At 42.3% G+C, this 19,069-nt stretch overlaps 1 protein-coding gene across 5 annotated transcripts in view; it reads right to left on the bottom strand.

Moving 5' to 3' along the window:
• The window catches only part of DICER1 (dicer 1, ribonuclease III), a 72,333-nt gene extending 65,471 nt beyond the window's left edge, over window positions 1-6,862 (bottom strand). For 4 of the 5 annotated variants that reach the window (XM_020899140.2, XM_020899139.2, XM_070477889.1 and 1 more), the window contains exon 1: window positions 6,773-6,861. The gene's annotated coding sequence lies outside the window, so the exon portion shown is untranslated. Of the gene's footprint in view, window positions 1-6,772 lie in introns of all 5 variants that reach the window. The other variant, XM_020899141.2, reaches the window with a different exon arrangement.
• Window positions 6,863-19,069: the final 12,207 nt, after the last annotated feature.

Here is a 19,069-nt window from a genome sequence, read left to right as displayed (position 1 = left end):
TACTTCTCTTTATTTGTGTAGATATAGTCTCAATCGGCATCCGTGGACTGGGTCCTGCAGGGGCCCCTGTACCTCCTACAAATGTATATAAAATGCTGAATATGCACATGTACATTTTTTCTGGGATAAGATTCGCATCTTTTGTCAAATCAGGAATCTCCAAAAAATAAAACCCACAGGGCTATATCAAGTACATGTGACACATATATAAAAAGTCTATGCTGCTTCAAAATATAGATTCAAGGATAATGCACTTATTCATACATAATAGAGGAATGACGGTTATATAGTAAAGTTGGCAATATTTAAGGCTCTATTATGCTTGGTATCACTACTACAGGGACCCAACTAAGCTGAACCATCTGATCCACTACAAACAAGTCTCACATATAATGAAATGAAGTGAAATTCACTCAGTCATTTCCGACTCTTTGTGACCCCATGAACTATGGAGTCCATGGAATTCTCCAGGCCAGAATACTGGAGTGGGTAGCCTTTCCCTTCTCCAGGGGATCTTCCCAACCCAGGGATCGAACCCAGGTCTCCCGCATTGCAGGCGGATTCTTTACCAGCTGAGCCACAAGGGAAGCCCTCACATAGAATACTTGTCTGTGAAATACTGCTCTCAAGCCCTTTTTCATCTTCCATTATAAAACTAAACATACATCTCAATATTCATAAATTTTGGGAGAAATCACAACATAATCAAATCACATTAAGAACAAATTCCCTCTACTGTACATATTTGAAGCAATATCAGCTAAATTTTATGAAATGCTGGTTGTGTGCTCAGTTCAGTTCAGTTCAGTCGCTCAGTCATGTCTGACTCTTTGCAACCCCGTGAACCACAACACGCCAGGCCTCCCTGTCCATCACCAACTCCCGGAGTTTCCCAAACTCACGTCAATTGTGTCGGTGATGCCATCGAACCATCCAACCATCTCATCCTCTGTCGTCCCCTTTCCCAGCATCAGGGTCTTTTCAAATGAGTCATCTCTTCACATCAGGTAGCCAAAGTACTGGACTTTCAGCTTCAACATCAGTCCCTCCAATGAACACCCAGGACTGATCTCCTTTAGGATGGACTGGTTGGATCTCCTTGCAGTCCAAGGGGCTCTCAAGGGTCTTCTGGCTAAAGGTTTAAGGAACTCAATTTTTCCTTACAACCTCAAGTAGGCACTACTAACAAGATCAGATTTCAGATGAGGGAGCTGACTCAGAAAGCCCACCAGACACACTGTGCTCCTCATGGATAAACTGAAGAAAGCAGAATTTGAACCCCTCTGACACCAAAGACTTGCTCTTAAACATTCTTATAAGTCTTCGATAAAATATTAATATGTTTAATTTTACAAAAGGAAAATAGCTGAAAATACTACTAGTAGGAGCTACTCAAGTGAGGCCAATCGGCAGGACATACATGAGGAGACACTACTTAAAGCTCTGGGCTCATCATGTTAAACTTACCCTCTCAAAAGAATCTCTGCTACTGCCTTTCTTTTTCCCTTCAAATAGGATTACTGACCTAACTCCTTAATCAAAGAACCTTTCTACAGCATGTCAAAGATCAGCTCTTAAACTGAGATCCTTCTCTCATTATCTGAGCTCTTTAAACACTTTATTTTAAAATTCTGGTTCGCTGACATGTTCTAATCCCCAAGAGAATTTCCAAATGTGGTTTCTAAATTCCTACTTTATTGCACACATTGAGCTGTCACCTAAAAAAGAACCACCACGACAACCATCAGGGTTAGCCAACTCCAGCAATAAGAAAGCCTACACCACCAGGAAAACTTCCAATTTAACAGCGATTTTCATCTATGAAATTCTTAATTCTCTCTGTCCATAATGCTTCCATACACTTAATCATGTGTCCACACTAATGAACCAGGCAGCATGATTTGTCCAAAATCAGAACAGTAATGATCTTTGTAAAAGCCATAATATATAACAATATTACTTTACATAGAACTGTTAGCTTCTAAGTCCTTTAAAAACTAATATAAAATAAACTAATTTATTCACTCAGCAAATCTGAGCCCTTGTTTATGTCGGCACCGTTCTGTTCTACCCTTACTATCCTTACAATTCTATTTGTTTGTAAGGATAGTACATTTAACAGAGCACAACACTTAATGTCACCATGAGCTTCAAAAATCAGAATACTAAGGCCAAAATTCAAGTCTTCCATGTCTTGAATCTAGTAAATCTTACTGACATCCTCAGACAAGTTTTCTTGCGGCATCTATCTTCTTAGTCACCTACTTAAAATGGATAGCAGCCTTGCATACTGAAACAGAACCACCAATTCAGTGACGATTTTAGGGAAAATAGGAAACCTATTTGTACTCAAAATTTCTTTTAACAAAGACCTTCTTACATGACTGAGAATTTCAATTTCATCAACTAGACCTCAAAAATAAGGCTTTTCTCTCTGTATTCATTCACAGAGTATATACCACCATACAAGCAATCCTACTTTTTAGACCGACACACACTCCCCAAGACTGGCAGAGAGAATTCTGAAAATCCTGACTGCCTATACGGATCCGGAAAAGAGTACATTTGTGAATGAATTATTATTCAGCATCTGTCAAAGCCTGAATGACACAACTGACATACAAGGAATACAGTGTGAAAGATAAATTAACTAAACTCTAGTAAATCAAATCACCAGAATGTCTATTATCTACATTACTAAAGCTTTTCCATTATGCCTGAGGCCTTTACCCAGCTTCTCTAAAATGGCATGTGAGAAACATTTCTCCATCATTTGTAAAATGTAAAACGTTTTCTCCATATATTGTTAATGTCATTTTACATAAGAATTCAGATGCGTATTCATCATACAAGAGAAAAGTCTGCTTTTCCTGCTTAACTGGCATACTTCCTTTCATTAATCTATATCAACTATAATTAGTCCTGCTTCCTCCTTTTCTTTGATTAATATTTAAAAAAAGAAAACCTTTAGTGACATGCAGACACTAATTATCCTTGTCCTAAGCTTCTCTTCTAACTCTCTCCTGCTCCCTCCACACTCTATCCCTCCTTCAACCTTCACCACTATTTTCACTGTCCTCTCAAACATCTATTATAAGACCACCTCAAATCCTTTCTCAAAGTAGACAAATAATAAAGCAAATAATAAATAATAAAGCAAATAATGAAGTAGACAAATAATAAAGCCCACTGGGCTTTGAAAACGAGCTGAACACTGGAATATCCAAAATGCAGAGCCCAAGGACAAATCACTCAGCTCCAACTCAATATTTACACAAGTTAAACACGGACCCGAGCAGTACCTTCCTTTGCCATCCAACAGAGCACAGCATGGGTCCATGATGGAACAACTGAATGAATGCAGGTACTTGCCAAACACAGCTCAGAACTGGGATCATAAAAATAAGTAAATCCTCGGTTTCAAGAAAATTAAAGTCTGCTATTGAAAAACAGTTCCTATTTGTAGTACAGTATAACCATCTGAACAACCCTGAGGAAGCTCATGCGGCAGTAAAGCTCTGAGTCAAATGTTCTGCTGATCAAGAAACAACCACACCACTTCTGGGTAGATACTCCAAAGAAGTAGAAGCTGGAGTTCAAACAGGTATTTGTTCACCTTCGTACAAATGTGTTTTGTTATTTTAGCTATTTGTTCATAGGAGCATCGCTCACAAGGCCAAAAGACACAAACAACCCAAGAGTCCATGGGGGGATTAATGGATAAGCAGACACATACCTACAGCTCCGTGAGCAGGAGACTCACAGACAGAAAAGAAAATGGTGGTTGCCTGGCCCTGGGAAGAGGGTGGAGTGGGGAGTTAGTGTTCAATGGGTACAGAGTTTCAGTTGAGGAAGATGAAAAAGTTCTGGAGATGGACGGTGGTGATGGGAGCAAAACAATGTGAATGTACTTAATGCCACAGAACTGTACAATTAAAAATGGTTAAAATGGTACGTTTTGTTCTATTTTACCACACACAAAAAAAAGGGAAAGAATCTTATTCAGATAATCAAATGCCCCCTGAACATTTAAGACAAGAGTTTCATTCTTTTAACAAGTACTAATTAAGGACTTACCTGCAAGTTATGCAGGTTGTTCCCCTAAAATTCACTTGGAACAGCAATGCAATGTCAGGAAAAGAGCCCACGTGCAAAGATTTCAAAATCAAGCCATGACTCAGTGCTAGCTCTGTCACTTCTAGATTCACAACTCTCTGAGTCTTAGCTTTCTTGCCTGTACGTACAATAAGACAATATTAAATCTGTCTCAAGGTCACAGTGAGGATTAAATAAGAACATAGATAAAAGAAACTGAAATATCTCGGCATTTATTACCAGGAACTTCTTATTAATATTTCCCTTTGCTCTTTAGCCACAAGTAATGACCACAAGATGCTAAAGTCACAAGTGAGAGAATGTCAAAAAAATACCTACTTTCTCAAATGAAACAAGCATCTCATACATCAGACAGCGGCAAGGTATAAATCTCTCAATGTCAAAAAGTCACCCCTCCTCAAAGGTAGCACTACACTAGAAGTACAACCCACTATATACTGCCACAAAATCACTATCAAATAAGAATCATTTGAGCCACATCAAAATAAAATGTTTTCTAAAACCAAGCCAATAAAATTCAGAAATGGCAAAACCACCACACTTTACATCTCAGTCACAGTGTCACAGGTATAATATAGTAGACAGAACTTAACCTTTAATGATGAGATGAGAGCATAAAGGTAAAGCAAACCCTTATTACAATAACTGTAGGAAATGAAGGTCTTTTCTCCCCAAATTAAATGTGTACTTCTTTTCTTAAAACAGTATTTTGATGACCTGAATAAATCCATGAAATGTTTACAGTGATCATAACTGTAGGAAATGAAGGTCTTTTCTCCCCAAATTAAATGTGTACCTCTTTTCTTAAAACAGTATTTTGATGCCCTGAATAAATCCATGAAATGTTCACAGTGATCATATTAAAAGCAATCTTTGTAGTGTTTCTAATCTATAGTATTACAAAATATGTCCCACAATGAAAATTTTAAAAATTACATATAAGTATATACAGCACATATTACATGTAATATGATTTGCCACAGAGAGCTACTAACAAGTTTTGCAAAATAAACTGATTATGCCCACCTAGTTCCCAAAGATATTAATACTAAAATTACTATTCACTAGCACCCTTATTCAGAATCTTGTACCATCATCCATCCTCTAATAAATTATTGGAGCCTTTGGCTAAAATGGGTATTTTTATTTAGAAAATTTAATGTTTATACCAATATATTTTCAATGTAGTTAACCTTTATTAAGACACATTCTATATATTTTTTTGTTTTTCTTCCCCCAGAGTTACTTAATTCCTAATCTGTGCCCTTTTCCATTCTCTGAGTCTGCTGCACTTGAAAACCAAGCAACTGGAAGAGTTCTGAACATCAGGGTTGTGAAGATCCAGAAAAATCCAAGGGGCTTCCCTGGTGGCTCAGAGAGAAAGAATCTGCCTGCAATGCATGAGACCCGGGTTCGATCCCTGGGTTGGGAAGATACCCTGGAGGAGGGCATGGCAACCCACTCCAATACTCTTGCCTGAAGAATCCCATGGACAGAGAGAGAAGCCTGGCAGGCTACAATCCACAGGGTCGCACAAGAGTTGGATACGACTGAAGCGACTAAGCAGCAACAGCAGAAAAATCCAAAGCACCAAAAAAGCAAAGACTTCAAATTAAAACTCTTTCACCAGCTGAACATTTGTAAACCGTGATAGTCACCTCAATACTTAAGACTGATCATCTGGGTAAGTAAGGTGTCCCTGTAACCATGACTTTCTCCACAAAAGCACGGACTGAACACTACAGTAAATACTCCCCCACTGATTTGTCTTTGCAAATCTTCAGGCCATTAAAAAGACACATTAAGTGGTCTGCCAGCTCTACACTGCGGGCAAAGCCCTGGAGGAACTCAGCTTTTCTGGAAAGTCTACCCCCACCCCCCGCCCCAAAAAAATCTGCAGTGCTAACTTAAAACATACACTGATTTGCCAAGGATTGAAAAACCCTTTGCGAAAGCCTCGCTTTGCAGGGGTCCAGGGGCGCGCTGGCACAAAAAAAAAAAAAATCGGAGAGGAGGGGCGAAAAGATGGCCTCGGCCACCCGCCCCCTGGGGACCCAGAGAGCTGGTCACCTGCCAATAAACACCAACAATCCTCGCCGGGCGCGCCCCCGAACGCTCGCGCTTTCCTGCCAGGGCCGGAGGGCCCGGCCTCTGTTCCCTCCCGGCCCCCTCGAAGGTATCCACCCAGGAGGCCACCGCCGGCCACCACGCAGCCTCCCGGGGATGCTCCAGAGACGCGGCGGCGGCGGCGGACCCAGCGCCACCCTGGTGTGCGCAGCCGGACCTGTCAAAGCCCCGCTGTCCGCGAGCCGGGGGTGGGTGGGCGAGCGGCGAGAACCACCCCCCCACCCCGCGCTCCACTCGGGGTGCGGAGGCGCCCGCGTGCCCACCCGGTGCCCAGGCGGCCCCGCGCACAAAGTCCCAGGGAAGCGCCGAGTCAGGACGCGCGCCAGCGAGTCGAGGCTGCGCCGAGCCCGGCGGCGCGGGCGCCCGCCCCGCCCAGGACCGAGCGAGGAGGCCGCGCCATCTGCCCCGCGCCGGTCTCCCCACGAGTCCGGAGCCCACGCGGGCCTCGGCGGCGCGCTGGGCCGATCCCTGCTCCGCCCCCCATCCCGGTACACAAAAGCGGCTCCGCGGCGGGGGAAGCCCGCCTCACCTGCAGCACGGGGCGCCGCGGGCCTTCAAGAACCATCGGACCCCCGCTCCGGCGCGCGCGTCACAGCCCAGGCCTCCCGGTGCCGCCCGGCGCCGCCGCCGCCGCCGCCATGTCCTCCCGCTCGCCGTCGCCTCGTCCCCGCTGTCAGGTCACTCCATCCAACCTGGGGCCTGGAGCAGCCCGCGCCGCGCCGCGCCGCGCCTCCGCCTCGACCCCTCCCGCCGGCGCCTGCGGAGACTGCGCAGCGCCCGGCTCGCTCGCGGCCCGCGCACGGCCCCGCGGCAACGGCGCACGGCGGCTAGGAGAATCTCCCAGGCGCCCGCGCCCCCGCGCTCCCCTGCTCGCCCCGCGCCGGCATGAGAGCGAGCCTGTGATTGGACAGCGCGCGGCGGTGAAAGGTTAATCCCGGCCCCCCAGCCACTCAGCAGCCGGGAGACAGTGGACGCGAGCGGCAGAGGCCCCAGGCGGTGTTTGCGGCCCTGAGGAGCCGGGACTGGACGCGGACGATCCGTGGGCCCGCGCGGGGGCCCGGCACCTTCGCCGCCCGCCGGGTGCCCGGGCGCCCGGCCTGCGGAAGCTCAATTAGCTCAACGAGAATTCTGCTGGCGCTCGGAATTCGTTCGCCTTCATGGTTGCCCCTTCTGGCACCGACCGCCCCCTAAACGTGGCCCTTCGCCGCGGCCGTTAATTGTTCTCCCGAGGCCTCGGCGCTCTTTTTTCACCACCCCCATCCCCTTTTTAAAGGACCGTCCCACTCGCCTGCATTTCCCCAGCGTTAGTGGTCCAGGGCCCTCCGCATTAGGGGAGACAACTAACCCCACCTCCGTCCCCCAACCCACCCCATCCCCAACCCGGAACTAGGATGACCAGAAAATGAGATGAGGACAGTGGCCCCACTTATGTAAATGGTTTATTTGCATAGATCGGAACCTTGCACATTATCTTGTAGCTGTGAATTAATATGGAGGTCCAGTAAGTGACTGGCTAAAAGAAAGTCGCATTAATTTATTCCAAAATATATGCATGTCTTCCAGATAGCTCACCTGATAGACTGGTGTACTCCAAACGAGGTAGCATAGCAGCAACCATGCTTCTGCTAAGAGAACATAGCACCTACCGCGTGCTAGGCATGTCTAGGGCTGCGCTGATGCAAAGGGGGCTGTCGAGCATTTAAAATACGGCTAGTGTTGATTGGGGGTTTCCCTGGTGGCTCAGACGGTAAAGAATCTGCCTGCAATTTGGGAGACCGGGGTTCCATCCCTGGGTTGGGAAGATCCCCCTGGAGGAGGGCACGGCGACCTGCTCAGTATTCTTGCATAGAAAATCCCCGTGGACAGAGGGGCCTGGAAGGCTACGTACAGTCCATGGGGTCACAAGGAGTCGAACACGGCTGAGCGACTAAGCACAGCACAATCTTAACTGAGATAGGAGACCTGAAAATCAGATATATTCCTTACCAAAAAAGAATGTGAAACCACACTATTATTTGTTATTATTCATTACATGTTAAAGTGATAATGTTTTTGACATATTGGGATAAATATTGGGTTTTTTTTTTAATTCTAGAAAGTATTTAATGTCTTTTGTGGCTAGCATTATATGGCTATTGGACAGGCTGTTGTAAGCTTTGATTTTTATGTGGATCCTGTAAAGCAGATGCTGTGCTTGCCCTCCATTTTATAATAACAGAGGAAGGAAATTCATAACCTCTAGCAAGTAAGCTGCTAATCAGCAAACAACTGAGATTTGAACTGGTGATCTGGCTTCAGAGCTGGTACTACAGTGCTCACATTTTGATTGTATATATACTGTCAGTTGGCAAGATATTTCACACAAACATAGAATGTTCATGGGCAAAATTAGGAAGTAGTCAGAATACTCTTGTCAGGTCTCCATAGAAATAACTTTTCTTATATGTATCAAGCATTTATATTGCACTATAGGCAGAAGGCCTCCCCAGGTTTCTAAGTAAAGCCTTTTTGGAGATGATCCTTTGTAAAAAGAATGACATCTTTGGGTGGGGATAGGCACTGGGGTTCACTAATAGTGGAAATTTGTGGGCAGGTAAAATTTTCATTTTCTCCTATTGTCCTTTCAGTCTGTCAAGATTAGCTGAGCTTCTCCTTCACCAGGTTTGTCTGATTTTCATCAGGCTTTTTTTTTTTAACTTTTAAAAAGAGTATTACAAATATGGTTCATTCATTAGAAGGCATAAAAAGGTATACAGTAAAAAGACTCTCCCACACCCATCCCCATGCTCCAAACAGGTAAGCACTGTTTCTTGCACATTCTCCCAGATAATTTTTTATACAGTAGAAGCCAAGACATTCCTCATTTACAACAATGGTAGTGTGCCGTACACATTAACTATACCTTGCTTTTTTTAACAATATATCAAGAATATATGTCTATAGCAATAGATACAGAACTCCTTACTATTATTTTCAAATCTCCATAACATTTTATTGCAGGGATATGCATATACTTTAACCAGTTCTCTATTGATGGGCATTTAGACTTCCAGTCTTTTGTAATTGAACACTGATCCATTTAAAATTGATTGAGTATATGGGATAAGGTATGAGTCAAAATACTTTTTTTCCCAGATGGCTACAGAGTTTGCCATATATCAGCCATTTGCTGAAGAGTTCACTTCTAGATTCTGTGTTTTTGTTCCAGTGGTCTATCTATTCATGCTCCAATTGCTGGTTTGTTTTAAATCTGGAGATGTAAAATCTTAGAAGGGATAGTATTTCGCACTTTGTTTGGATCACTAGAAATCTCAGAGCTAATATTTCAGCCCACGGTAAGCAATGGTACAGTACCATGTGGTATGCATTTTCTGCGGGCTAATTTTTTATTTTTCCTTTGCCCTGATTATTTCTACAATTTGTTTCATATTCTGTAGAACAAGCCAGGATATAAATATACCTTTGTTTAAGATTCTCTGTTTGCATGTAAAGAAACCAACCTGAAGTAGTTTACAAAAGGGAAGAATGTATCAGAAGGATACAGGAACTTCTCACAAAAGCCCAGAACAGGCATTTCAGCTACATTTTAGCAGAAGACTGAAACCAGGAGCTAGAAAGCTTTCAGGGACCCAGAAGTTACTGTGTGTTTATTCTGTGGTTAATTTTGTGCGCTGCCTCATCTGTGCATCTCACTCTCCTGACTGATCTCCCTGCTTTTCCACCTTCGTAGGAGAATATAGGCATCCCTATATTCAGCTAGGAAGTCAGCTCAGAGTCGGGATCAGAGCCCAGACAAGGAAGGTGGAGGAATCGGTCCTGCAAAGTCAGGTGACTTATCATGTACAAGGGGACTTCCCAAAGGAATACTATGTAAAGGATGAGGGGAGCCAGATTTCTCACTGTTGGAGAATAGGGTTAAGATACAGAAAGGGGAATAGCAAGAAAGCTTGACACGTTGGATCGGAATTGGAAGTATTGATGTGAATTCAAAATTTTCAACATATGGACATCAGTTCAGTTCAGTTCAGTCGCTCAGTCGTGTCTGACTCTTTGCCACCCCATGGACTGCAGCACACTAGGCCTCCCTGGGAGATACTGGAAAGACAGGGCAGCCTGGCGTGCTGCAGTTCGTGGGGTCACAAAAAGTCAGTCACAACTTAGCCAACTGAACAGCAACAAATGTTCAGTTCAGTTGCTCAGTCATATCCTACTCTTTCGGATCCCACGGACTGCAGCACACCAGGCTTCCCGGTCCATCACAACTCCTGGAGCCTACTCAGACTCATGTCCATTGAGTCAGTGATGCCATCCAACCATCTCATCCTCTGTCATCCCCTTCTCCTCCTGCCTTCAATCTTTCCCAGCATCAGAGTCTTCAGATGTGTCAGTTCTTCACATCAGGTGGCCAAAGTATTGGAGCTTCAGCTTCAGTATCAGTCTTGCCAATGAATATTCAGGACTGATTTCCTTTAGAATTGACTGGTTTGCTCTCCTTTTGCAGCAAAAGGGACTCTCAAGAGTCTTCTATAACACCAGAGTTCAAAAGCATTACTTCTTCAGCACTCAGCTTTCTTTATAATCCAACTCTCACAACCATACATGACACTGGAAAAACCATAGTTTTGACTACATGGACCTGCATTGGCAAAGTAATGTCTCTGCTTTTTAATATGCTTTCTAGGTTGGTCATAACTTTCCATCCAAGGAGTAAGCGTCTTTTAATTTCATGGCTGCAGTCACCATCTGCAGTGATTTTGGTGCCCCCAAAAATAAAGTCTGCCACTGTTTTCATGGTTTCTCCATCTATTTGCCTTGAAGTGATGGGACCGGATGCCATGATCTTAGTTTTCTGAATGTTGACCTTTAAGCTAAGTTTTTCACTCTCCTCTTTCACTTTCATCAAGAGGCTCTTTAGTTCTTCTTCACTTTCTGCCATAAGGTTGGTGTCATCTGCATATCTGAGGTTATTGATATTTCTCCCAGCAATCTTGATTCCAGCTTGTGCTTCATCCAGCCCAGCATTTCTCGTGATGTACTCTGCATATAAGTTAAATAAGCAGGATGATAACATGCAGCCTTGACATACTCCTTTTCCTATTTGGAACCAGTCAGTTGTTCCATGTCCAGTTTTAACTGTTGCTTCCTGACCTGCATACAGATTTCTCATGAGGCAGGTCAGGTGGTCTGGTATCCCATCTCTTTCAGAATTTTTCAGTTTATTGTGATCCACATAGTCAAAGGCTTAAGCAGAAATTGATGTTTTTCTGGAGCTCTCTTGCTTTTTCAATGATCCAGCAGATGTTGGCAATTTGATCTCTGGTTTCTCTGCCTTTTTCTAAAACCAGCTTGAACATTTGGAAGTTCACGGTTCATGTATTACTGAAGCCTGACTTGGAGAATTTTGAGCATTACTTTGCTAGCTTGTGAGATGAGTGCAATTGTGCAGTAGTTTGAGCATTCTTTGGCATTGCCTTTCTTTGGGATTGGAATGAAAACTGACCTTTTCAAGTCCTCTGGTCACTGCTGAGTTTTCCAAATTTGCTGGCATATTTAGTGCAACACTTTCACAGGATCACCTTTTAGGATTTGAAATAGCTTAACTGGAATTCCATCACTTCCACTAGCTTTGTTCATAGTGATGCTTTCTAAGGCCCACTTGACCTCACATTCCAGGATGTCTGCCTCTAGGTGAGTCATCACCCCATCGTAATTATCTGGGTCATGAAGATCTTTTTTGTATAGGTCTTCTATGTATTTTTGCCACCTCTTCTTAATATCTTCTGCTTCTGTTAGGTCCATACCATTTCTGTCCTTTATTGAGCCCATCTTTGCATGAAATGTTCCCTTGGTATCTCTGATTATCTTGAAGAGATTTTTAGTCTTTCCCATTGTACTGTTTTCTGTAAGGAGAAGGAGGTATGCAAATATATCATTGACTTAAACATAAAACCTCAAAGTGTAAGATTTCTAGAACAAACCATGGAAGAAAATCTGTAACACTGGGTTAAGTCAAGGTTTGTTTGATATGAAAAAAATAACTATGAACCAGGAAATCATTTAAATTGATAAATTAGACTCTAATTTAAAAATTGATCATTTAAATTTCTACTGTTTGGAAGACATTGCTAAGAAAATGAAAGACAAGCATATACTGGGAAAGATATTTCTGAAATATATATCTGATAAATTATTTGCATGCAGTATATATAAAGAATTCTTACAAATCAATAATGAATACAACCCAACTAAAAAAATGGGCAAAATGTTTGAACAGAAGCATTACCTGTGGAAGTATACAGATAGCAAAAAAATAAAAAGGTTCTCAACATCATTAGTCCTTAGAAAAATGCAGGTTAAAACTACACTGCATACCTACTAGAATGGCTAAAAAAAAAAAAAAAATAGCCTTGTGACTTTAAAAAGACTGACTAATGTGTAGACTGCTAACTGACCACGTGGACTGCAGCCTACCAGGCTCCTCTGACCGTAGAATTTTCCAGGCAAAAACACTAGAGTAGGTTGCCATTTCCTCCTCCAGGGGTTCTTCCCGACCTACAGCTCAAACCTGCATCTCCCGTGTCCATGAGAATATAGGACAATTATTAATGGAACTCTCATAGATTACTGGCGGGAATGCAAATAACCACTTTGGAAGACAGTATGGCAGTTTCTTATAAAGTTAAATATATGCTTTCCATATAACTTGGGAATCTCATTCCTAGCTGTTTACCTTAAAGAAATGAAAAACAGGGAGGAGCCAAGATGGCGGAGGAATAGGGCGGGGAGACCACTTTCTCCCCTACAAATTCATCGAAAGAACAATTGAACGCTGAGCAAATTTCACAAAACAACTTCTGATCGCTAGCAGAGGACATCAGGCGCCCAGAAAAGCAACCCATTGTCTTCGAAGGGAGGTAGGACAAAATATAAAAGATAAAAAAAGAGAGACAAAAGAGCTAGGGATGGAGACCTGTCCCGGGAAGGGAGTCTTAATAGAGGAAGTTTCCAATCACCAGGAAACCCTCTCACTGGCGGGTCTGGGGGAAGTTTTTGAATCTCGGAGGACAACCTAACTGGGAGGAAAAATTAAATAAGGCCCACAGATTACGTGAATAAAAGCAACTCCCAGCAGAAAAGTACCCCAGACGCCCGCATCCACCACCAGCAAGTGGGGTCGGAACGGAGAGGAGCGGGCAGCATTGCTTAGGGTAAGGACCGGGCCCGAAGGCCCTGAGAGCAATCGAAGGGAGCTTTTTTAAACTGTGGGATAGCAAGAGAGAAAATTAACCGGCTGAACACACTGCCGGCCGTTCGCAAAACAAAGCGACTGAGAAACTCCAGAGAAGAACTAGCCTGCGGCGGACCGGTCCATCCCCACCGGAGGTAGGAGGCAGGGGGTAGGGGAAAGGGGCAAACTCGGCCCTGGAGACGACATCCCCTCCCACACTGCAAACAGGCCTCCAGTTTCTATCCAAAGACTCCCTGAGATTCTGGATGGTTGACATCCACCGCCGGGAGGGTCGCAGCTAGAGGCCAGCTCCTGAGAACAAACACAAGCCGCTGGCATCCGAAGGGAGTGTGCAGAAACTGAGGCTGGGGCCGCGGAGGGGAAAGGGCGCGCCGCACTCGGGGAGAGTGCGCCCGTCAAGCTCCTGGCTGCCTGAGCCGCTCAGGCTGGGGAAGGCACAAAACGCAGGCGCAACTGAGTCCGCGCTTTTGTGGAGTACCCGAAAACTGGAACCGCACGCAATGCGGGGCATGCTCCCTATAGAGCAGCCGGGAGCCTGAGCAGTGTAGACGGGGAAGGCACAGACACCCGTGAGCAGGGGCAAACCCAGCGTGGCCGGAACACGGTGAGTGCTACCCACACAGAGATATCTGTCTGCAGCGCCCCACCCTCCCCGTAGCAGGACTGAACTGAACTAGCAAACCTAAATAAGAGACCGAGATGGGGAATACATGTAAATCCATGGCTAATTCATTTCAATGTATGACAAAAACCACTGCAATGTTGTAAAATAATTAGCCTCCAACTAATAAAAATAAATGGAAAAAAAAAAGAGATCACCTCCGCCCGCCTGTGTCTGGGTGGAAATTAGACACCAAAGAAACAGCAAACAAAAGCCAAATAAACAAAGGGAACCGCTTCAGAAAGGACGGTGCAACAGATTAAAATCCCTGAAGGTAACACCGACTACACCGGAAGGGGCCTATAGATATCGAGAAGTGTAAGCTGGAAAGAGGAGCTATCTGAAACTGAACTGAACCCACACTGACTGCAACAGCTCCAGAGAAATTCCTAGATATAGATAGATAGATAGATACATAGATAGATTTTTTAAATTAAAAAAAAATTTTTTTTTCCTTTTTTATTTTTTCTCTATTATTTTTTTTTAAATTCCCTATTACTCCCCCATTACTCCTTAACTTTCATTTTCATATATTTTTATGATTTTTTTAATTAGGGAAAAAAAGTTTCTTTCTTTTTTTTTTCTCGTTTTTTTTCTTTCTCTTTTCTCTCTTATTTCCTTTTAAAGCCTCTAATACTCCTCTATTATTCCTTAATTTTCATTTTCATTTCACTAGAAGCTTGCAAAAAAAAAAAGAAGCCCTATTTTTAAACCGAACTTCATATATATTTCTAAATTTTTTTTTAGTGTTTTTGTTTTTGTTTTTAAATATTGTATTTTAAAGACTCTAACCTCTACACTAGATTTTTAATCTTTGTTTTTCAGTATGTGATATAAATTTTGGACATTTAAGAATCCAATATTCAGTTCCCATTTCTGTTCAGGAGTGTGTTGATTACTCTCTCCCACTTTTGACTCTCTGTTTTCTACCTCAGAACACCTTTATTTCCTCCTTTCCCCTCCTCTTCCCAATCCAATTCTGTGAATCTTTGTGGGTGTCTGGGCTACGGAGAACACTTTGGGAACAGATAACTGCGTAGATCTGTCTCTCTCCTCTTGAGTCCCCCTTTTTCTCCCCCTGCTCATCTCTATCTCCCTCCTCCCTCTCCTCTTCTTCATGTAACTCTGTGAACCTCTCTGGGTGTCCCTCACGGTGGAAAATCTTTTCACCATTAACCTAGAAGTTTTATTATCAGTGCTGTATAGTTGGAGAAGTCTTGAGACTACTGGAAGAATAAAACTGAAATCCAGAGGCAGGAGACTTAAGCCCAAAACCTGAGAACACCAGAAAACTCCTGACTACATGGAACATAAAGTAATAAGAGACCGTCCAAAAGCCTCCATACCTACACTGAAACCAACCACCACCCAAGAGCCAATAAGTTGCAGAGCAAGACATACCACGCAAATTCTCCAGCAATGCTGGAACACAGCCCTGAGCGTCAACATACAGGCTGCCCAAGGTCACACCTAACATATAGACCCATCTCAAAACTCACTACTGGGCACTCCATTGCACTCCAGAGAGAAGAAATCCAATTCCACATACCAGAACACTGACACAAGCTTCCCTAACCAGGAAACCTTGACAAACCAATCGTCTAACCCCACCCACTGGGTGAAACCTCCACAATAAAAAGGAACCACAGACCACCAGAATACAGAAAGCCCACTCCAGACACAGCAATCTAAACAAGATGAAAAGGCAGAGAAATACCCAACAGGTAAAGGAACATGAAAAATGCCCACCAAGTCAAACAAAAGAGGAGGAGATAGGGAATCTACCTGAAAAAGAGTTTAGAATAATGATAATAAAAATGATCCAAAATCTTGAAAACAAAATGGAGTTACAGATAAATAGCCTGGAGACAAAGATTGAGAAGATGCAAGAAATGTTTAACAAGGACCTAGAAGAAATAAAAAAGAGTCAATTAAAAATGAATAATGCAATAAATGAGATAAAAAACACTCTGGAGGTAACCATGAGTAGAATAACAGAGAGAGAAGATAGGATAAGTGAGGTAGAAGATAAAATGGTGGAAATAAATGAAGCAGAGAGGGAAAAAGAAAAAAGAATCAAAAGAAATGAGGACAACCTCAGGGACCTCTGGGATAATGTGAAATGCCCCAACATTCGAATCATAGGAGTCCCAGAAGAAGAAGACAAAAAGAAAGGCCATGAGAAGTTACTCGAGGAGATAATAGCTGAAAACTTCCCTAAAATGGGGGAGGAAATAGCCACCCAAGTCCAAGAAACCCAGAGAGTCCCAAACAGGATAAACCCAAGGCGAAACACCCCAAGACACATATTAATCAAATGAACAAAATCAGACACAAAGAACAAATATTAAAAGCAGCAAGGGAGAAACAACAAATAACACACAAAGGGAGTCCCATAAGGATAACAGCTGATCTATCAATAGAAACCCTTCAGGCCAGAAGGGAATGGCAGGACATACTTAGAGTAATGAAACAGAATAACCTACAACCTCGATTACTGTACCCAGCAAAGATCTCATTCAGATATGAAGGAGAATTCAAAATCTTTACAGACAAGCAAAAGCTGAGAGAATTCAGCACCACCAAACCAGCTCTTCAACAAATGCTAAAGGATCTTCTCTAGACAGGAAACACAGAAATGTTGTATAAACGTGAACCCAAAACAACAAAGTAAATGGCAACGGGACCATACCTATCAATAATTACCTTAAATGTAAATGGGTTGAATGCCCCAACCAAAAGACAAAGACTGGCTGAATGGATAAAAAAACAAGACCCCTATATATGCTGTCTACAGGAGACCCACCTCAAAACAAGGGACACATACAGACTAAAAGTGAAGGGCTGGAAAAAAATATTTCATGCAAACAGAGACCAAAAGAAAGCAGGAGTTGCAATACTCATATCAGATAAAATAGACTTTCAAATAAAGGCTGTGAAAGGAGACAAAGAAGGACACTACATAATGATCAAAGGATCAATCCAAGAAGAAGATATAACAATTATAAATATATACGCACCCAACATAGGAGCACCGCATTATGTAAGGCAAACGCTAATGAGTATGAAAGAGGAAATTAATAGTAACACAATAATAGTGTGAGACTTTAATACCCCACTCACACCTATGGATAGATCAACTAAACAGAAAATTAACAAGGAAACACAAACTTTAAATGACACAATGGACCAGCTAGACCTAATTGACATCTATAGGACGTTTCACCCCAAAACAATCAACTTCACCTTTTTCTCAAGTGCACACGGAACCTTCTCCAGAATAGATCACATCATGGGCCATAAATCTAGTCTTGGTAAATTCAAAAAAATTGAAATCATTCCAGTCATCTTTTCTGACCACAGTGCAGTAAGATTAGATCTCAATTACAGGAAAAAAATTATTAAAAATTCAAACATATGGAGGCTAAACAAAACGCTTCTGAATAACCAACAAATCATAGAAGAAATCAAAAAAGAAATCAAAATATGCATAGAAATGAATGAAAATGAAAACACAATAACCCAAAACCTATGGGACACTGTAAAAGCAGTGCTAAGGGGAAGATTCATAGCATTACAGGCCTACCTCAAGAAACAAGAAAAAAGTCAAATAAATAACCTAACTCTACACCTAAAGCAACTAGAGAAGGAAGAAGTGAAGAACCCCAGGGTTAGTAGAAGGAAAGAAATCTTTAAAATAGGGCAGAAATAAATGCAAAAGAAACTAAAGAGACCATAGCAAAAAATCAACAAAGCTAAAAAGCTGGTTTTTTGAAAAAATAAACAAAATTGACAAACCATTAGCAAGACTCATTAAGAAACAAAGGGAGAAGAACCAAATTAACAAAATTAGAAATGAAAATGGAGAGATCACAACAGACAACACTGAAATACAAAGGATCATAAGAGACTACTACCAGCAGCTCTATGCCAATAAAATGGACAACTTGGAAGAAATGGACAAGTTCTTAGAAAAGTATAACTTTCCAAAACTGAACCAGGAAGAAATAGAAGATCTTAACAGACCTATCACAAGCAAGGAAATCGAAACTGTATTCAGAAATCTTCCAGCAAACAAAAGCCCAGGACCAGATGGCTTCACAGCTGAATTCTACCAAAAATTTAGAGAAGAGCTAACACCTATCTTACTCAAACTCTTCCAGAAAATTGCAGAAGAAGGTAAACTTCCAAACTCATTCTATGAAGCCACCATCACCCTAATTCCAAAACCAGACAAAGATGCCACAAAAAAAGAAAACTACAGGCCAATATCACTGATGAACATAGATGAAAAAATCCTTAACAAAATTCTAGCAAACAGAATCCAACAACATATTAAAAAAATCATACACCATGACCAAGTGGGCTTTATCCCAGGAATGCAAGGATTCTTTAATATCTGCCAATCTATCAATGTAATACACCACATTAACAAATTGAAAGATAAAAATCATATGATTATCTCAATAGATGCAGAAAAAGCCTTTGACAAAATTCAACATCCATTTATGATTAAAACTCTCCAGAAAGCAGGAATAAAAGGAACATATATATATGACAAACCCACAGCAAGCATCACCCTCAATGGTGAAAAATTGAAAGCATTTCCCCTAAAATCAGGAACAAGACAAGGGTGCCACTCTCACCACTACTATTCAACATAGTTTTGGAAGTGTTGGCCACAGCAATCAGAGCAGAAAAAGAAGTAAAAGGAATCCAGATAGGAAAAGAAGAAGTGAAACTCTCGCTGTTTGCAGATGACATGATCCTCTACATAGAAAACCCTAAAGACTCTACCAGAAAATTACTAGAGCTAATCAACAAATATAGTAAAGTCGCAGAATTTAAAATTAACACACAGAAATCCCTTGCATTCCTATACACTAACAATGAGAAAACAGAAAGAGAAATTAAGG

The sequence above is a fragment of the Odocoileus virginianus genome, chromosome 16, assembly GCF_023699985.2.
Source record: "Odocoileus virginianus isolate 20LAN1187 ecotype Illinois chromosome 16, Ovbor_1.2, whole genome shotgun sequence".
NCBI lineage: Eukaryota > Metazoa > Chordata > Mammalia > Artiodactyla > Cervidae > Odocoileus > Odocoileus virginianus.
This window is presented reverse-complemented; position numbering and strand designations above follow the sequence as displayed.